General features: G+C 34.9%; 1 protein-coding gene and 2 long non-coding RNA genes across 3 annotated transcripts in view; 2 read left to right on the plus strand and 1 right to left on the minus strand.

The window, feature by feature from the left end:
* The window catches only part of LOC126819191 (ADAMTS-like protein 4), a 65,137-nt gene extending 58,770 nt beyond the window's left edge, over positions 1–6,367 (minus strand). The window contains exons 1-2 of the mRNA XM_056100561.1: positions 6,308–6,367; positions 3,737–3,786 (exon numbers count right to left, since the gene is read on the minus strand). The gene's annotated coding sequence lies outside the window, so the exon portion shown is untranslated. The remainder of the gene's footprint in view (positions 1–3,736; positions 3,787–6,307) is intronic.
* LOC126819192 (uncharacterized) lies at positions 6,356–7,599 on the plus strand. Its single transcript, XR_007679541.2, has 3 exons — positions 6,356–6,416; positions 6,668–6,963; positions 7,461–7,599. It is a non-coding gene; the product is annotated as an uncharacterized LOC126819192 (long non-coding RNA).
* Positions 7,600–10,769: 3,170 nt separating this feature from the next.
* On the plus strand, positions 10,770–13,989 carry LOC130012496 (uncharacterized). The gene is made up of 2 exons (XR_008787932.1): positions 10,770–12,476; positions 13,865–13,989. It is a non-coding gene; the product is annotated as an uncharacterized LOC130012496 (long non-coding RNA).
* Positions 13,990–16,925: the final 2,936 nt, after the last annotated feature.

Below are 16,925 nucleotides of genomic sequence, written 5' to 3' on the forward strand. Positions count from 1 at the left end.
CTAACAACATTTTTAAATTGAAACAAAATTATTTAATTAAAACTTGATCTCAAAGATACATTAACACTGATTATAACATTGAATCCATTTTATTTACATTTTTTATAAGATACAATCCGCTTTCAAACTGTATTGTTCTGATTGTGATGCCTTGAGCAACAGAAACACCAAAAGAAAAACTTGAATACATTTAGATTAAAAAAATTCTAAAGGTTAAAGTCTTTGTACGTCATTTACCTTTTTGGGGAAAATATCAATTTAATGTTCTACTAAAGCTTATAAAATGTACACAAATTAATTATTTAACAGATCATGGTAGAAAACCAGCACCATTATACAACCTTTGAAGAAACATTTGATGGGCCTCTTTTTAATCAAATTGAATCTAAGCTGGGAGATTCATATTTTGTTTTCGTAAAGATGCATTATGTAAGAACTAAATCTGCCTATTACAGGTCTTTATTTTGGCTTCAAATGTTATAAAAACTATTAAAGGGACAATAACACTCTGGCTGGCTTGACAGCTCCAGAAAATAAAAAATAGTCTTATTCTAAGTACTAGATGTGTTAGTGTCCGACCTGTTGTGTAAATTATCCATTAATTCCTATTTTACTTGTCCAGAGGGTTCAAAAATATTTTAAAATCCAAGTCACATTTGAAAAGCTTTACGTCAGGCTTTTCAAATCATTTAGTTGAATTTTTCCAATTTTTTAAATTAGGTGTGTTAAGATGAAATTTATATCACCAATTAATTGGAATATTGTAAAATAGTACAATTTGTTGACCAGAATAAAGATTGGGACATATTATTCAGTTACAACAAGAGTGGTATTGAGCCTTTGACTTTCCAATGTTATATATAAACTACAGATTGTTTTAAAGATGCATTATGTAAGAAATAAATCTGCCTATTGCAGATCTTTATTTTGGCTTCAAATGTTATATAAATTATTATTTAGACATTTATTCATTAAGACAAACTTATCATCAACACTCTCTAGGTCATCAGATGGTGGATATTTAAACGTATTAAAGCATGGTCGCCATTTAAAGATTTAATTTAAAAGTAGCGAATCAAGGCTAAGACTCGAATAACAAGTACTGTTGTTACAATAATAAACATTGTATGCCATATCTTGTCAAAATTTCTATTGGTGATAAATTTGCTCTGAATAAAGTAATTTTAATAAAATTTTAAATATATTCATTTCGCATTATCTTTTTTTAAACTGTGGAACACGGTGGCTAAGTGGGTAAGATGCTGGCTCACTAGCCAGGAGGTCAGGTGTTCAATCCCTGCATTGGCCGAGAAAGTTCATCCAGATTTTCCGGCATCGTTTTCCCTTGTCGTTGCCTGTCCAACCTTGTGGGTTTTCTCCAGGTCCTTCGGTTTCCTCCCACTGCTAAAGACATCTACGAGCAAGCGAATTAATGGTATAAAATTAAACCATATGTTAGTCCCGAAATGACCTAGTTTGTGTCAAGTGGACGTTAAACCCCATTTCTCTCTCTCTGTCTCTTTTCCCTTGTCAGTGATGCTAGTCTTCATTAGCCCAGTTCGGAGCAGAACAGTAGGATCTTAATCCCCATTTTATTTCATTTATTTTTAAATTATTATAGCAAGAAATCTTACATAATTCATCTTTAATTATTAAATGTTAAATAATTTTTACATTATAGGGTTTATCATTACATCATCTGTACATATAATTATGTATCATACAATTTCAAAATGTTAAGTAATTAACCTAAGTACATTTTATCTTGGATTAAGCTGTGGAAAAAATAATATTTTCTGAAAAATGCACCTGACGTATAGAGGCTTAAATCGACTAGATAATTATCTAAAGAGTTAATTAAAATTAATTCTGGAAAATGACAATTAGCCTTCTGGTGCATTAATGGAATACATATGGGTTTTTCCATAGAGGTAATATAAGGAGTGATGTTAAACAATGGAAGACATCTTGGCTATTCATTATGTTCAGTTCGCATAAATAAAGGGCAGATGTATTGGTTGTTGTTGGATAACAAAAAAAACACGACCATATGTTTGATTATACAACTTCTCTACTTAATTCTATGTTTTTATTCCAAACATCCGAAATATCACTGTAAAGCTGAGCGGCCATGTTTTGTTTTCATTTAGATCCAGAAGAACTTAAATTAAATTTGCTTTGGTCCGACTTATATAAACACATGGCTTTTAATACTAAAAAATATCTACCACAAACAGATCTAAGTCATCATTTGTTTATCAGTCTTTTAAAATCCGATGGCAGTCATAAACTTGGTGTCACTAGGGTGTTAATTCATGACTACTTAACGATATATCTAGTCACGCTTTAACATTACAAATGGCATATTTTACAGGTAGTTACGTTACACACACGCTCATTAATCTATCTATATAAATAAAATCAAAGTAAGTATGTATGTATGTGTCTATGTTCGCACATCACGCTTCGTCGCCATGCTCCACCTCACATATGTGCTATCAAATTAACCAGTCCCAGATTTCGGCACCGGGCAAATTTCGGCCCCCGGTGAAATTGGGCCCCTGTTGAATTGCATCTCAGGGGAAATTTCGACCCTGGGCGAAGTCGGGTATCCTGTTAATGACTACTAATTTCTAACCACATTTAATGGCAAAAATGTTCATTAGTAAAAGGCCTTGGTTTATAAGTTAAAGTGTAATTTTTATGGTGGCTTACAAACCAAGAGGACCCAGGTTGGATGAGAAAATTCCTTGGGATTTTCCAGCTTGGTGTTCCCTTGTAGGTGGTGCAGGACTAAGAAAAAGTGTCTAGTCTTTTGGATGAAACTAAAAATAAAGGTCCCCTGTATACCACTAGCAGCAAGTTTATTATCTCCTGAGACAGTTAGAAATTGAAATAAGGGTAGGACATAGCACCACTGTCATGGCAAAACCAAAATTACACGGCAAGAAGATATAGGCCTATATTATTTATTATTTTGCTTGTACTAAATAGAACCTGAAATATCTGAAGGTCATCATATTCTGGCACTGTGCCTTTAAGAACATAATGTACTGTGTTTGTATAAAAAATATATAACAAAAGACAAGAATAAAAATACTATTTACCATTGCTCTTAGATAAACTACTTTTTATCTCCTTCTCATATTTCAGACGACAGACATCTGTTTTATTACGTTTTGCATCGTGGATAAATCATTAAAGTGGCAATAAGTCCGTGGAAGCCAGAAAAATTTGTTGTCATTAATCAGCCTTTAATCATACTAAATGGGTGGTCGAGGGGTCTTCAACGTGCACGTTAGATCATAAGGTCTGTCATTGAGTCAGGTGTTGTGGTTTTGATCCCAAGGTTGTAGGTGACAGGGAAGAGGGTCGTCTGTACAAATTCATGGGTTTCTCTGGTTTCCTCCAAATGCTAAAGATCCCCCACGAATTATTGGAATAAACTGAACCATATGTTAATTCCACAATGACCTAGTTAGTGTTGACCCCCCTTTCTATCATAAAATATACTAATGTGAGTTCCCAAGCTTGTATGTGAATAAAATTGAACCATTTAAATTATGTTAGTCCCAAATTTTATGTCGACCCTCCCTCCCTCTCTTCCCCTCTGTCTCTCTCACAAAATATCATGAGTTGCCAGGCAACAAAATATATATGCCCATGGCAGTTATGTCATTTGAGCAGTCTCCAAGAGGTGTAGCATCGTGAATCTGTAGGTATATGATTCACTTACCTGGTCTGCGTAACTTGAAAATGTTCACAATAATTTACAACCGATATGGCCTGAAATTGAAATATAAATAATCTTTTACGCTGCTAATTAACTGTTACCGTTACATGTATTTGGAATTTTATTTTCCTATTAAATCAAGAATTAATTACTAACTCAAAAAACTAAAAGTAATCTTGATTCTTGATCATGGTTTTCTGAGGAAATCAGAATACAAAGCCAGGGCGGCTCAGAGTGTGAGATGCTGGCTCGCTAACCTGGAGGTCCTATGTTCGATCACGGTGTTAGCCGAGAAAGTTCATCTGGATTTTCCGACGCGGTTCCCCCTTGTCAGTAGTGCAGGACAGGGGGCTTGACAAGGGACAATGTACAGTCATTCGGATGGGATGAAAAGCCGAGGTCCTGTGTACACAATGATGTGCACGAATGTCGTAAATATAGTCATTCGAATTGGAAGAAAAACCGAGGCCCCCATGTACACATTGATGTGCACGTAAAAGAACTCTTGGCAGTTGGAATTCGATACAAGAGTAGGCCATAGTGCCACTGTACAGGCAGAACAGTTGGATGTTAAGCCCCATTTCATTTGGTATGTTTCTTTAAGTGTAATTTTAGTAATTGATTGGTAATAACACAACATATCGACAACAATTACTGGTTTATTTTACTAAAAATGTTGCTAGTACTCTCGTCTTTATAATCAAGCATCTGGTCATCACTTGCTTGATAAAGACGAGAGTACAACGTACTAGTCGTGACACGCTGCTATTGAATAAACCAGTAATTGTTATCCATTGTTTATTGTTGCATGGTATGGCCAATCTTACAGAAAAAAAGAAATTCTCAAAGTAAATCAACACAACCAAAAATTTGGAAATTAAATTCAATTTTTGGATGTTTCTTCGAACCCTTCTCTAAAATTATCTAATTTGCACATTTCATAGAAAATAATTAAATTCTTAAATTAAATTATATGTCAAAGACAATTTGAAATCTATATGGAAATTGAGAGGCATGATAATTTTCTTTGCTACAATTATGACGTAAACAAAGATTTTAAGAAAAATCATAAAGTCTCAAATTAAATTTGCATGTAACTTTTCACTAATATATTTAATTAATTTTGATTAAAAGATTCTGGTGATGAACTTATTCTTCAAAACAACACAAATCAAATCATGATTCATCTGGACGAGCAAGCCACTGAAGCATGTCTATGGAACCACTCAAGTGAAAACATCAGATTGTAATATAAAAATATGGCAGACAAAATCTAATTAGTTCGGTATTCTGTATAATATATTCCTATTGTATGTCGTATTTAATTAAACTGCATCAGTAAAATACTTTTGATCATGCAAAGTAAAATGCAAATATGAAGAAATTAATCTAATAATTGGCTCGATAGAAAACAAAGATTAAGGGAGACTTCTGGGAATAATGGCAAGGAGTAGAGTTTAAAGGGGATAAGGCTTTTCTTTGGAACCTTAAAATGGATGAAAACAGGTCAAAAAGCACATATTGTATATTTGTAAACATATATAAACTTTTAAAGAGCGTATAGCAAATGAAAATGGGTTGAAAAGCACATTAGTGGCAGTGTATAAAGATAGGTTGCCAGACAACAAAACATACGCCCACAGCAGCTAAATCATCCGAGCGATCGACAAGGGTTAATTGTCGCATATTTATTCTTTTGTAGGTACATGTAATTAATGGCATTTAATAGACAATTTCATACAGATGACATTATAATTTTCGTCGTTTGGGGGTTCACAAGGTTCTAAAAACTAAAACAAGGGTCGTAAAACTGGAAGTAATCTACAGAAATTGTTGAAATTGGACAGGCTTTTTCGATTTACTAATTCAAATAATGCATATAAATTTCATACAGATCGGTTGATAAATGTAGTCTGTAGAGTGTTTACAAGAAATTGTTGGCGACGGACAGATGGACGGACGGCAATATACGACATTTCCATGTGGGCGTATAAAAACCAATTTACATTTAATTTTTAAAATTGTTATGCTTATCTGTTATATGTTTTTATAACAATATAGTTTTCTATAGACCCTGTCTCTTGCCAATCCCACTGTCTTGTACAACTGAGGCTAAGGTGAGTGAGTTATTGAGACACTGTGGCTCCCTTTTCCATTCATACTGTACATGTGGCACTATATACAGGCTGATGATTAGGCTTACACCAGGCCATTTATACTAGCAGCAGCTGTCGCTGGAAATAATGAAATGCTGAAAAAATGTCACAGACACAAATGTACTAAAACCACAGTACATTTGAGATTTTAAATTTTGTGCAGCTAAAACACACAGGTCGGTTGTCATAAATGTACTTTATTCAGATTTGGGAGTCCCAGAAAAATGTAAAATCTGTGCCGATGCCATGATTCACTGACAAAGCCTGAATTTGTTCAGTGACATTACTGACTGACAATATGTCTGTGACAAGTGGATAACTTCCAGGCTTGACTAGCACTTGCAGCTAGAAGAAAACACATTTTTCAGTTTAAAATATATTTTATTTCTATTTTTACATTGATGTCAAGTATACAAACCTGTACAATTTCTCATAAATTTTATAACTTCAGCAACACCTGCCGACCTGGTTAGAAAACTTTCTCAGATTCTTCACCATTCACAGTATAACAGGGGAAATAACTCTAGGTAGAAAATGTTTAAACTCTTTTATTTTAGAATCAAAACCAGTCCTTTACCTATTCGTTGTTCAGTATTTGGATACATGCTTCGTGAAAATAATAGACATGCATTTATTTTGACACACTTTATATTTTCTCAAAAAACAACAGTTTTATTTTATCAATTAAATTAATTATGTATTCAAAATTTATTTTTGAGCGAATAATATGCTAAATTATTAATGTGTACCAATCACCAATCATACGAATATTTGATAGGTAATATAGCCTATAGGGGGCTAACTTCAATTTGATAAGACAGGAAAACATTGGAGGCAGGGAGTTTTGACGTGTTTACATCAAAGGCAACGTTATTTAATTCCAACGTGTTAAAGATTAACTGAAGAATGCGAGGGTTAGAATAATTATGTCAAAACTCGAGAATGGGATAAATGGCATGAGCCTGAAAAATGGTGAAAAGTCTTTAACAGCAGGTCTAGAACACACAGCAGGTGACCAGGGTCAAAGTTCAAGCAGTGTTGCTGAATTGAAGGAATTAAAACAGAGTATATTTGGTATGTAGTTGTGTAAATTGCATCTCTGGATGAGTAGTGTATGTGGGGCATACACTGGGCGCTTTATCTATTATCGCAATTGTAATGTCACTTACATGTGTTTGAACCCTCTGGGCCTGGGCGCCTCGGCTTACATAATTTTTATTCAGTCACATTTAAATGTTGTCAACTGTTTTTTATGAAGTGTTTATATGCAGTATGTCCTACTGTATTTGAGAGGGGGAATTAGAACTGTTGATATTGAAAGATTTCCGATAAACATACTTACAAGAGTTATATCTTGATGAGACCCTGGCAATTATTGGAAAAGCATAAGTCGTTCTAATAGGATAAAACACACAGAACTCCTGGCAATTGGAATTGCTGCTGTTCTGGCAAATTATCCCTAAAATAGCATACCCATACTGCGTGACATACATGTATGTTGTCTTCATTATCCCGGATGGTGAAGAAAAATACAACGTTAAACCTCATTTGATTTTGTCATTTAATTTTAGATATTTTACGCGATGTGAGGGATCCAGAGAAACCTGAGACGTTAGAAGAATTAAATGTGCTGACAGAAGAATCCATCAGTGTAACTCGCTTAAAGGGCAATCAGCTCATGGTTAATGTTGAGTTTACCCCAACGGTACCTCACTGTTCTTTAGCGTCTTTGATAGGTTTGTGGCTTTTTATATTATTTACCCCAATGGTACCTCACTGTTCTTTAGCTTCGTTAAAAGGTTCATTGGACCAAGCTCTGCGCATCTTTTTGTTATTACTCTTGTGGGCGATGCTTATTCCTTGGACAAATTCACATCTATTGATCACAGACTTCGTTTTTTATAAATGACATCAAAATTCCAAGATGTCATGCTGAGTACTTGGTCCATATAGTACCATCGCACCTGTTTTTTTTATCATTTGTGAAGTTTTATACCTTTATGGGTTGGGCACAATATGAAGATACTTAGACATGTCAACAGACTAATATACTAGGCCTATCTGGACCAATCGCCACAACCGAAGACAGAAACGTTTGATTAGGTCACAATTCACAATTCAAACCACATTGCTGTGCAATGCGATTTTAATTGTTCGAATTGGTAATTGATAATCAAGCACTTCCAATGTGTGTAGCTTGTTGATTATGATATTAATGTGACTAATCACCGTAGTCGAAATACTTGATCAGGACACAGTTCAGTTCACACCACATCTACCAAACTGTGACAGGACTCATTTCTGTCCAATTCGATTAATTCTGTAAGTTCCTAACTGACAATAAAGCAGCCTCAATGTGTGAATATCCTGTTTAAACCTGCATACCCTACAAAAAAGATTCCTCGAAATTTGGATATACAAAAATGTCGCTGCCTGGGTACAATTTGCCTCCATACTGTATTCACACCATATGTCTGAAGTGGGTATATTTTTTATTTTTCAGGTTTAACTATCAGATCTAAATTACAGCAATGTCTGCCAGAAATTGCTAAGGTACATGTATTGTTCCACTTTTTTAAATGGATAGTAATTTGATGCATGATATTCAAAACCAAATGTCTTTGTTTAGAATTTTAAGGTGTTCAAAAGAGCTGATCCTACAAGGGATAGGAAAGCTACCCCCGGCAAAGAGATAGGAAGGAAAGTTCTCCCTGCAAAGGGATAGGAAGGGAAGTTCTCCCCTGCAAAGGGATAGGAAAGTTCCCCTCTACCGATCAGTCTAGGGATAAGCAAGTTCCCCAAAAAGGAGGCCTAGTTTTTCTGACTGTAACAGCCAAATGTGGTTACAAAGGGCAGGAAACAATCAGAAATTCAGACTACCTGATCATGTTTGTGCTACACTAACACTATTTATGGAATAACAATTACTGGTTTATTAACATTCCATAATAGTTTTAGTGTGTTACTCTTCAATTACTGGTTTATTAACATTCCATAATAGTTTTAGCGTGTTACTCTTCAATTACTGGTTTATTAACATTCCATAATAGTTTTAGCGTGTTACTCTTCAATTACTGGTTTATTAACATTCCATAATAGTTTTAGCGTGTTACTCTTCAATTACTGGTTTATTAACATTCCATAATAGTTTTAGCGTGTTACTCTTCAATTACTGGTTTATTAACATTCCATAATAGTTTTAGCGTGTTACTCTTCAATTACTGGTTTATTAACATTCCATAATAGTTTTAGTGTGTTACTCTTCAATTACTGGTTTATTAACATTCCATAATAGTTTTAGTGTGTTACTCTTCAATTACTGGTTTATTAACATTCCATAATAGTTTTAGCGTGTTACTCTTCAATTACTGGTTTATTAACATTCCATAATAGTTTTAGCGTGTTACTCTTCAATTACTGGTTTATTAACATTCCATAATAGTTTTAGCGTGTTACTCTTCAATTACTGGTTTATTAACATTCCATAATAGTTTTAGCGTGTTACTCTTCAATTACTGGTTTATTAACATTCCATAATAGTTTTAGCGTGTTACTCTTCAATTACTGGTTTATTAACATTCCATAATAGTTTTAGCGTGTTACTCTTCAATTACTGGTTTATTAACATTCCATAATAGTTTTAGCGTGTTACTCTTCAATTACTAAATACAACTTAAAGAAGTAATGTTGGTGCCAATTATTTTTTAATATTTTGTCAGGTTTTTTTAAATATGTATCATATGTAACTGATGTTACAAAGTAGATTAATAACAATCAGGGAGAAAGACATATATTTGTTACAGAGTCATTGTTTCACAAGGTTAGAAAATTGACGCTAAATCTAGGGGTCTGACCCTGGGCAGAGAAAACACATTTAGAATATTTCAAGCCTGGTTCTCTTTATCATATGTAGCACTTGGAAGCAGACCACAAAAGTTGTTTAGGTGACAATTGTAAGCAGGAAAGTATGGGACAATTGGGTGATATGTAGTTCAGTGGGTTAATGATAGGTCATTAATTGGAGTTACCTCCCCTTTCACATTGATTCTATTTTTTATCTAATTCAGGTTGATATCAACATTAAAGAAGGAACCCATACAACAGCAGATGAAAGTAAGTATTTCAAACTATCTCAATGGCTAAACAGGGTTTTACATCTGCTTCCACATTTGTATTAACGAAAGTGGGGCGACTGTAATGCACTGCCCTCTCAGCTAGTCTGGCCTGGATGTGAATCCTGACTTGAGCGAGAAAACCTTTTAGGGGGTTTCATGCCAGGTTATCACTGTGCTTAGTCATTTGGATGTGATGGAAATCGCAGGTCCAACCCTGTATACATTGTCATGTACATAACAGAACCCTTGTCTGGTGGAATTAGAAATGAAAATGATCATACTTTAGTCACAAAATGACCAAAGTATATATTGTGTTGATGAGATGTTAAACCCATTCCACTACTGCAAACAAGGATCTATTCAATGCTGCATAATTCAATGGATTTCTGTTACCCATAATCTTGACCAACACCGGGATCGAACTACAAACCTCCTGCTTAGTGAGCCAGTGCCTTACTCACTGAACCAATGAGACTCCTATAGGCATTCATATTTCCTTTATTGCTCAATATCCAGTTACCCCAAATCTCTGTAGAATAAAACTACTAGATTTCTTGATATCAGGATCAGTTTTATAAGCGAGACTTTAATACTAATTTTTAGTTAAAAAAGACTAATTTTAAAATTGTTTATTCTGATGTTCTTTTCATTTGTTTCAGTAAATAAACAGATTAACGATAAAGAAAGGATAGCTGCTGCTATGGAGAACCCTAATTTACGCGAGTTAGTGAAAGCTTGTACAAGCGATGTTGAGGATACATATTAAAATAAGAAACAGAAATGTGTAAATAATCCAGAAATAATTATTAACCGATTTTCACATGACAAATTAAATGGTTACCTGACATTTCTGAATATTAACAATTTCGTTACTGGTTACTATGGTTACCAGCTTCATGTGGCCATTTGTATTCTTGGTTATTCTAATAATAACCTGATACTGACAGGGCCCGATGTCATGACAATTTACTATTGATTGATATTGTCGCCAGCTTACAGTGCCTGTGCCTATTTTAATAATAATGCAGGACCAAAATAACTGGGGTTCTATGGAATGTTTAAGGTCCTATGCTTTTGATCAATATGATATGGTCACCAGCTTCCTGTTGCCATTTGTATTCTAGGCTATACTACTAATAGAGTGGAACCTGGTAACCCAGTACCACAGAAAGTTTAAGCAGTGTTTGAAGATCTACTGACAGAAGATCTACTGACAGGATCCCACGTAATGACAATTCAATATTTGTCTGTGTTGTCACCAGCTTACTGTGTTCATTCTATTCTAGGCTATTCTGAAATTATAATAGGGCCTAGAATAGGTAACCGGGTGGGTCCCATAGACAATTTATGATGTGTTTGGGGATGGGACCCATTTAATGAAAAGGTTATTTAAATTCCTGACCCCTATCATGATAATTTAAGTAATGATTCAGAATGAAAGTATTACAAGACTGGTTGTATATATGATCTCCGTAGACCATTGATTGTGTTATGGTTTATATGTAAATAAGGTTGGACTACATCTGGAACAACCCCATGTTTTCCAGCGAGAGTCCGGTCATAAATGGTTGATTTTGGGGACAAACGAACTCTCCACTAAAAGAGAAAAGGGCTGTCTTAATCTAGAAGATAAAATTATGAAACAAATATGTGACCAGCTCTGGCTAAAGGATCCTCATGGGTCGAATAATGAAAATTGAGTTATTGATATTAAGATTTTACATTTTATTCTGAAGGTTTGTTTTGAAAGTCTTGGATATGGTACTGCATATTAGTTGATTCATACGACTGATTAATTGCTATTTTTTTTTTACCTATTTATGATATTGAGCTTTTCGGACATGAACCTATAGACATTATCGTGAATTTGAGATTTCTGCGAAAATACATCACTTAAAAGTGATGTATTTTCACAGAAATCTCAAATTCACGATTTTCATCCCACAGGAGTTCTATACACTATACTGAAATACGATGCCGGGTTGCATGCAGATCCTTTATCCAGAGCTGGTCACCTATGTATTTTGATAAATGACCGCTGGGTGGCTCCTTTTTTCTTTTACAATGAATTCTTATTTGATAGAAATTGAATTTATTGTAAGTGTATTTTTTAAGAGTATTAAATTTTTTGTTAAATGTCTATGTTACAGTCAGTCAGTTGGGCTTAACGTTATTTATACTCCTGGACCCTATTAAATTGGCAGTCTCCTATTTCTTAGGAGACCATCAATAGAAAGTGGGATTAAGTACTTGCAAACCAAATACCAAAATGTGCAAGTTTCAAATTAAAATATTGAGCCATTCACATATATATGATGGTTAAATTTGCTTAATGTGGTTACATAACTCATTTAGAGATATATCATGTAAGATTTAGATAAAGAGCTGTCTGATCTTGCTATAATAGTTTTAAAAATGATAATGAAAAATGAATATGTTGAAATTTTCATTCATATTACTTTATTCTGAGTGGTGACAAGGAGTAGGGTCGCCTGTCCAACCTCGTGGGTTTTCTCCGGGTCCTCCGGTTTCCTCCCACTGCTAAAGACCCCTACGTGCAAGCGAATTGTTGAAATAAAATTAAACCATATGTTAGTCCCGAAATGACCTAGTTTGTGTCGAGTGGACGTTAAACCCCATTTCTCTCTCTCTCTCTCTCTCTCTCTCTCTTTATTCTGAGTGAAGTTATGAGTGTGTTAAGGTTTAACAAGATCTAGTGTAGGGTGTTCATTATATTTGAGACTAAGTACTGATTATCTATTATCGTTAAATTTTTAAATCTTGGATATTTTCCAATCCATTTAAATATTTGTTATCGGATGTTCTAGAGAATCGATTGTAGGCTTGTCATGTGAATAAATGTCTAAATAATAATTTATATAACATTTAAACCAAAATAAAGACCTGAAATATGCAGATTTAGCTCTTACCTAATGCATCTTTAAGGAATTTAATTGTTTAATTGTATGATAGTCTATACTTGTATGATTGTAAGGACTGATGATTTAATTGTATGATAGTCTATCTATACTTCTATAATTGTGGTGACTTATAAATGCTTTGCACCATAACTTAGCAATAGTGGGAAATTTGTGGACTTGTGGCCAATACCACATGGAAACTGAAAGTTTTATTTCTTTGGAAAAGTATGACATAGCTGCTGAGTGCTGATAGTTGTTCAGGATAAGGGTTTCTAACCGAACTGTCGATAGATGTTCAGGATAAGGGTTTCTAACTGAACAGTTGATGGGTGTTCAGGATAAGGGTTTCTAACTGAACTGATAGTTGTTCAGGATTCCAATGAGATCATGCACACTTATTGGTTCCTATAATACTTTTGTATTTGTTTAAGTTTACCTTTACTTACTATACTTGTGTTCAATTATTTTATATTTTGTAAAGAAAGGTTGTTTTTGTTTTTGTAATTTTACAGTTTGATTTAATTTGATGAACTGAAATGTCTCACAATATCTTAATACAGCATTTTGGTTCAAGTTTAAAGTGAAAACATAACTCAATCTCGATCCCAGAGTTATCTTTACCCTTCGTTCATCTCTGGTAAAACTTGCTGGTCATTAATCAGCGTGAATTCAGTTCCTTAGCTCCGCCCTCCGTGGCTACTGATTGGTAGGATTTGTTAGAATGAAATACTACCAATTTCAAAATGGTCTGCGAGAGAGAGAGAGAGAGAGAGAGAGAGAGAGAGAGAGAAATGGAGTTTAACGTCCACTCGACACAAACCAGGTCATTTCGGGACTAACACAATGTTCAATTTTATTTCAATAATTCGCTTGCGCGTAGGGGTCTTTAGCAGTGGGAGGAAACCGGAGGACCTGGAGAAAACCCACGAGGTTGGACAGGCGACCCTACACCTTGTCACGTACAACCGGGGATTCGAAAACCCCCCAGTTGACTCAATGACAGACTGTATGATACAGTGCAGCGCGCACGTGCTAACCATTCGGCCATCCACCCCCCCCCCCCCCCCAAAAAAAAATGGCCGGTGAGTTTTACCAGAGATAGACGAAGGGTAGAGTTATCTCTGTGATCGAGATTGAATATAACTGTCAAGGGTTTTTTTATGTACATGCTAATGCTAACTAAAACGTTTTGTATATAAGAGACAAATATTTACTGTGTAAAGTATTTTGATTAATTAATAAATAAAACAATGTGTTATTATTTATGTAATGATTTTCAATTGATTGGATGTCACCATTTGACTGTGTACTTTCGTTTTGTCGTTAGTTAAAATCATAGGACTATTTGATTTTGTAGAGGCGAAGAGTACGATGCCCTATGTTATACCTATGTTACCTATTAAATTTCAGCAATGTAAAAGGTGAACTGAGATTGTAGATCAATCAAAAATGTTGTGTATATACGATGATAAATGTATGTTGATTATTTAAGAAATAAATAAAAGAATCTGTTAAAAAGCCTGAGTTATTGTGTGATGATTTCACTTGATGGTGTAACCGTTTACTAAGTTTTATTAGTTATAAACATGCGAATATTTCCCCCAGTAATATGGTCGGCATATGTAGGCTAATATACAGTAGTGTATTCAATGCTAGACTTTACCGCGCTCAGTAAACAGAAAAATGGGAAAAAAAATAGTAAATACGGCACCGAAACATTCGTAATGATATTAATAAGGAGTTGGGTTGTTGAAACGCTTTCTAGCAAAGTTTTCCATAAAGACACTGAAGGGAAATTCAAGCAACATGATAAACCAATTGTCAGCTGTTATAAAATAGGTTCAATAAGGAAACCAAGAGCCAGATGGATACGTAAAGCATGCGTTTTCAAACATGTCCCATTTGTTGGGAAGAGGGATATTCATACCCAGTGAAGCCGCGACTCAGGATTTCAGAATTCAACGGTGCTACATGGTAGTTACCAGTCTTTGAGCAGTGGCTTTTGCTATTTTAGTATTAAAACTAATCCAATTGTCAGCTGTTATTAACTCGATTCCACAGGCATTTGGTCCGGAACAGTAGAAATATCCTTTCATGAAAACAGTCAACCATATAAATGGGTGGCCACCCCCTCCCCATCCTCATTTGCATTAGCCCCACTGGAACATAAAAGTAGTATGTTAATCCCAGTTCTTTTCATTTCCGGGATTGTCTGAAATATTGGCAATTCTGATCACTTACTTCATAAATAAAGGAACTGGGGTTTAACCGAAATTATGCCGTTTGTTGGGGGGGGGGGGTACTTTTTTTGTAACAGAGGGCCACCTCACGGCCTACTCTTATTTCGAATTCCAACTGCTATTCGTGTACAGACCCTCGTTTTTTTTGTAGCATCCGCCCGACTAGACACACCCTGTCTGTATATTTGAGTTCTTTTATGTTATTTAAAATATTTACATTACATATAGGCTTCTTTAATTGGTTGAACTAAGAAGGAAATTGTATTTCAAAGGAATTTCGAGATTTATCTAAAATAACACAAAGTAACATAAAGTCCAATTTACATCATATCTTGAAAAAGAAAATGTATTTCACCATTTCAATTAGTTTTTAGCTTCAAGATCTCATTAACTCTTTTTTTTAAAAAGACAAATTCATATTACACGGATTTTTTAGACTGAACTAATATTTTTTTAAAATTTAACACGCGTATTTACTCCATGAAAGAATTTAGTTGACTAAATAGCAATTAATTTACAAGTTTTCAATAAGTGCTTGCCACCGCGAAGACCAGAAATAACCACTATCTTTTAATTTAAAATATTTAGATTTATAATTCTGAAATAAAAATAATATTTCTTTTTAATAAAACACGTTTATTAAATTGCCAAACTGATGAAATGGTTTATTGAAGGGATATGATCGAGTTTAAACAAATACTACATCTTTAAAGGTTATTTTGAATTGATTTGTCACAAGATAACTCAAGGAATCCCATGTAAGCACAGATAATAACAAGTCAAACATGCGTATGTGAAAATCTTTTAATATTTTAACATATGCATGCTTTACTGCGTAAACATGAAATCATTTGAAATGGTTTCGGATCACCGCTCATTCGTGACAAGGAGTAGGGTCGTCACTCCAACCTCGTGGGTTTCTACGGGTCCTTCGGTTTACTACCACTGCTAAAGACTCCTACGCGCAAGCGCATTATTGAAATTAAATTGAACCATATTATGTTAGTCCCGAAATGACCTAGTTTGTGTCGAGGGGACGTTAAACCCGATTTCTGCCCCCCTCCCTCTCTCTCTCTCTCGCTCCCTTGCTATGGGGCAAATTCCCATTGACAAGGCAATTTTTTACGTGCACGGCAACAAGTAGGCTACAACGATGAACGTCGGTTATCCGTTCCCACCCCCTTACGACTAGATTCTGTGCTTTCCTACCCAATCCTGCACATTACTGACAAAGGACAGACTGGACAATCCTGACGAACTTTCTAGGACAACACCGGGATCAAATCCAGGACCTCTTGATTGGTGGGCCATACATACATGTAGGTCAGTCACACTCGGCAAACCTCAGCAGAAATTCCAGTACCCTACATCTAGCCTCGGCTATTTTTCTTTCAAATATATCCGATTTTCTTTAAACAAGGACAACTTTGCAATGAAAATTCTACCCATTCTTCGAACGACACAATTATGAGAACTTCTTTCTAAAAGCGGCAAGTTTTCCTAATAAGTAAACCGGTAGCCGCATCGCAATTGTATAGGTGTAGGTACATATGACGTACCGGCATACAGCCGAGGTTAGATGCAGAGTATCGGAATCTGTGAGGTTTGACGAGTGAGCTCAGTCAATATGGCCCCAGGAATCTGATGTAAAAATAGATCATAAATATGTGAAATTGGAATCCAATTTACTCCACTTCCACACTCCCACCCCTCACTGAATGCAAGACACAAACAGAAAACGTGAAAGTCTTAGCCTTATT

This window comes from Patella vulgata, chromosome 4, assembly GCF_932274485.2.
Source record: "Patella vulgata chromosome 4, xgPatVulg1.2, whole genome shotgun sequence".
In the NCBI taxonomy this organism is placed as follows: Eukaryota; Metazoa; Mollusca; class Gastropoda; family Patellidae; genus Patella; species Patella vulgata.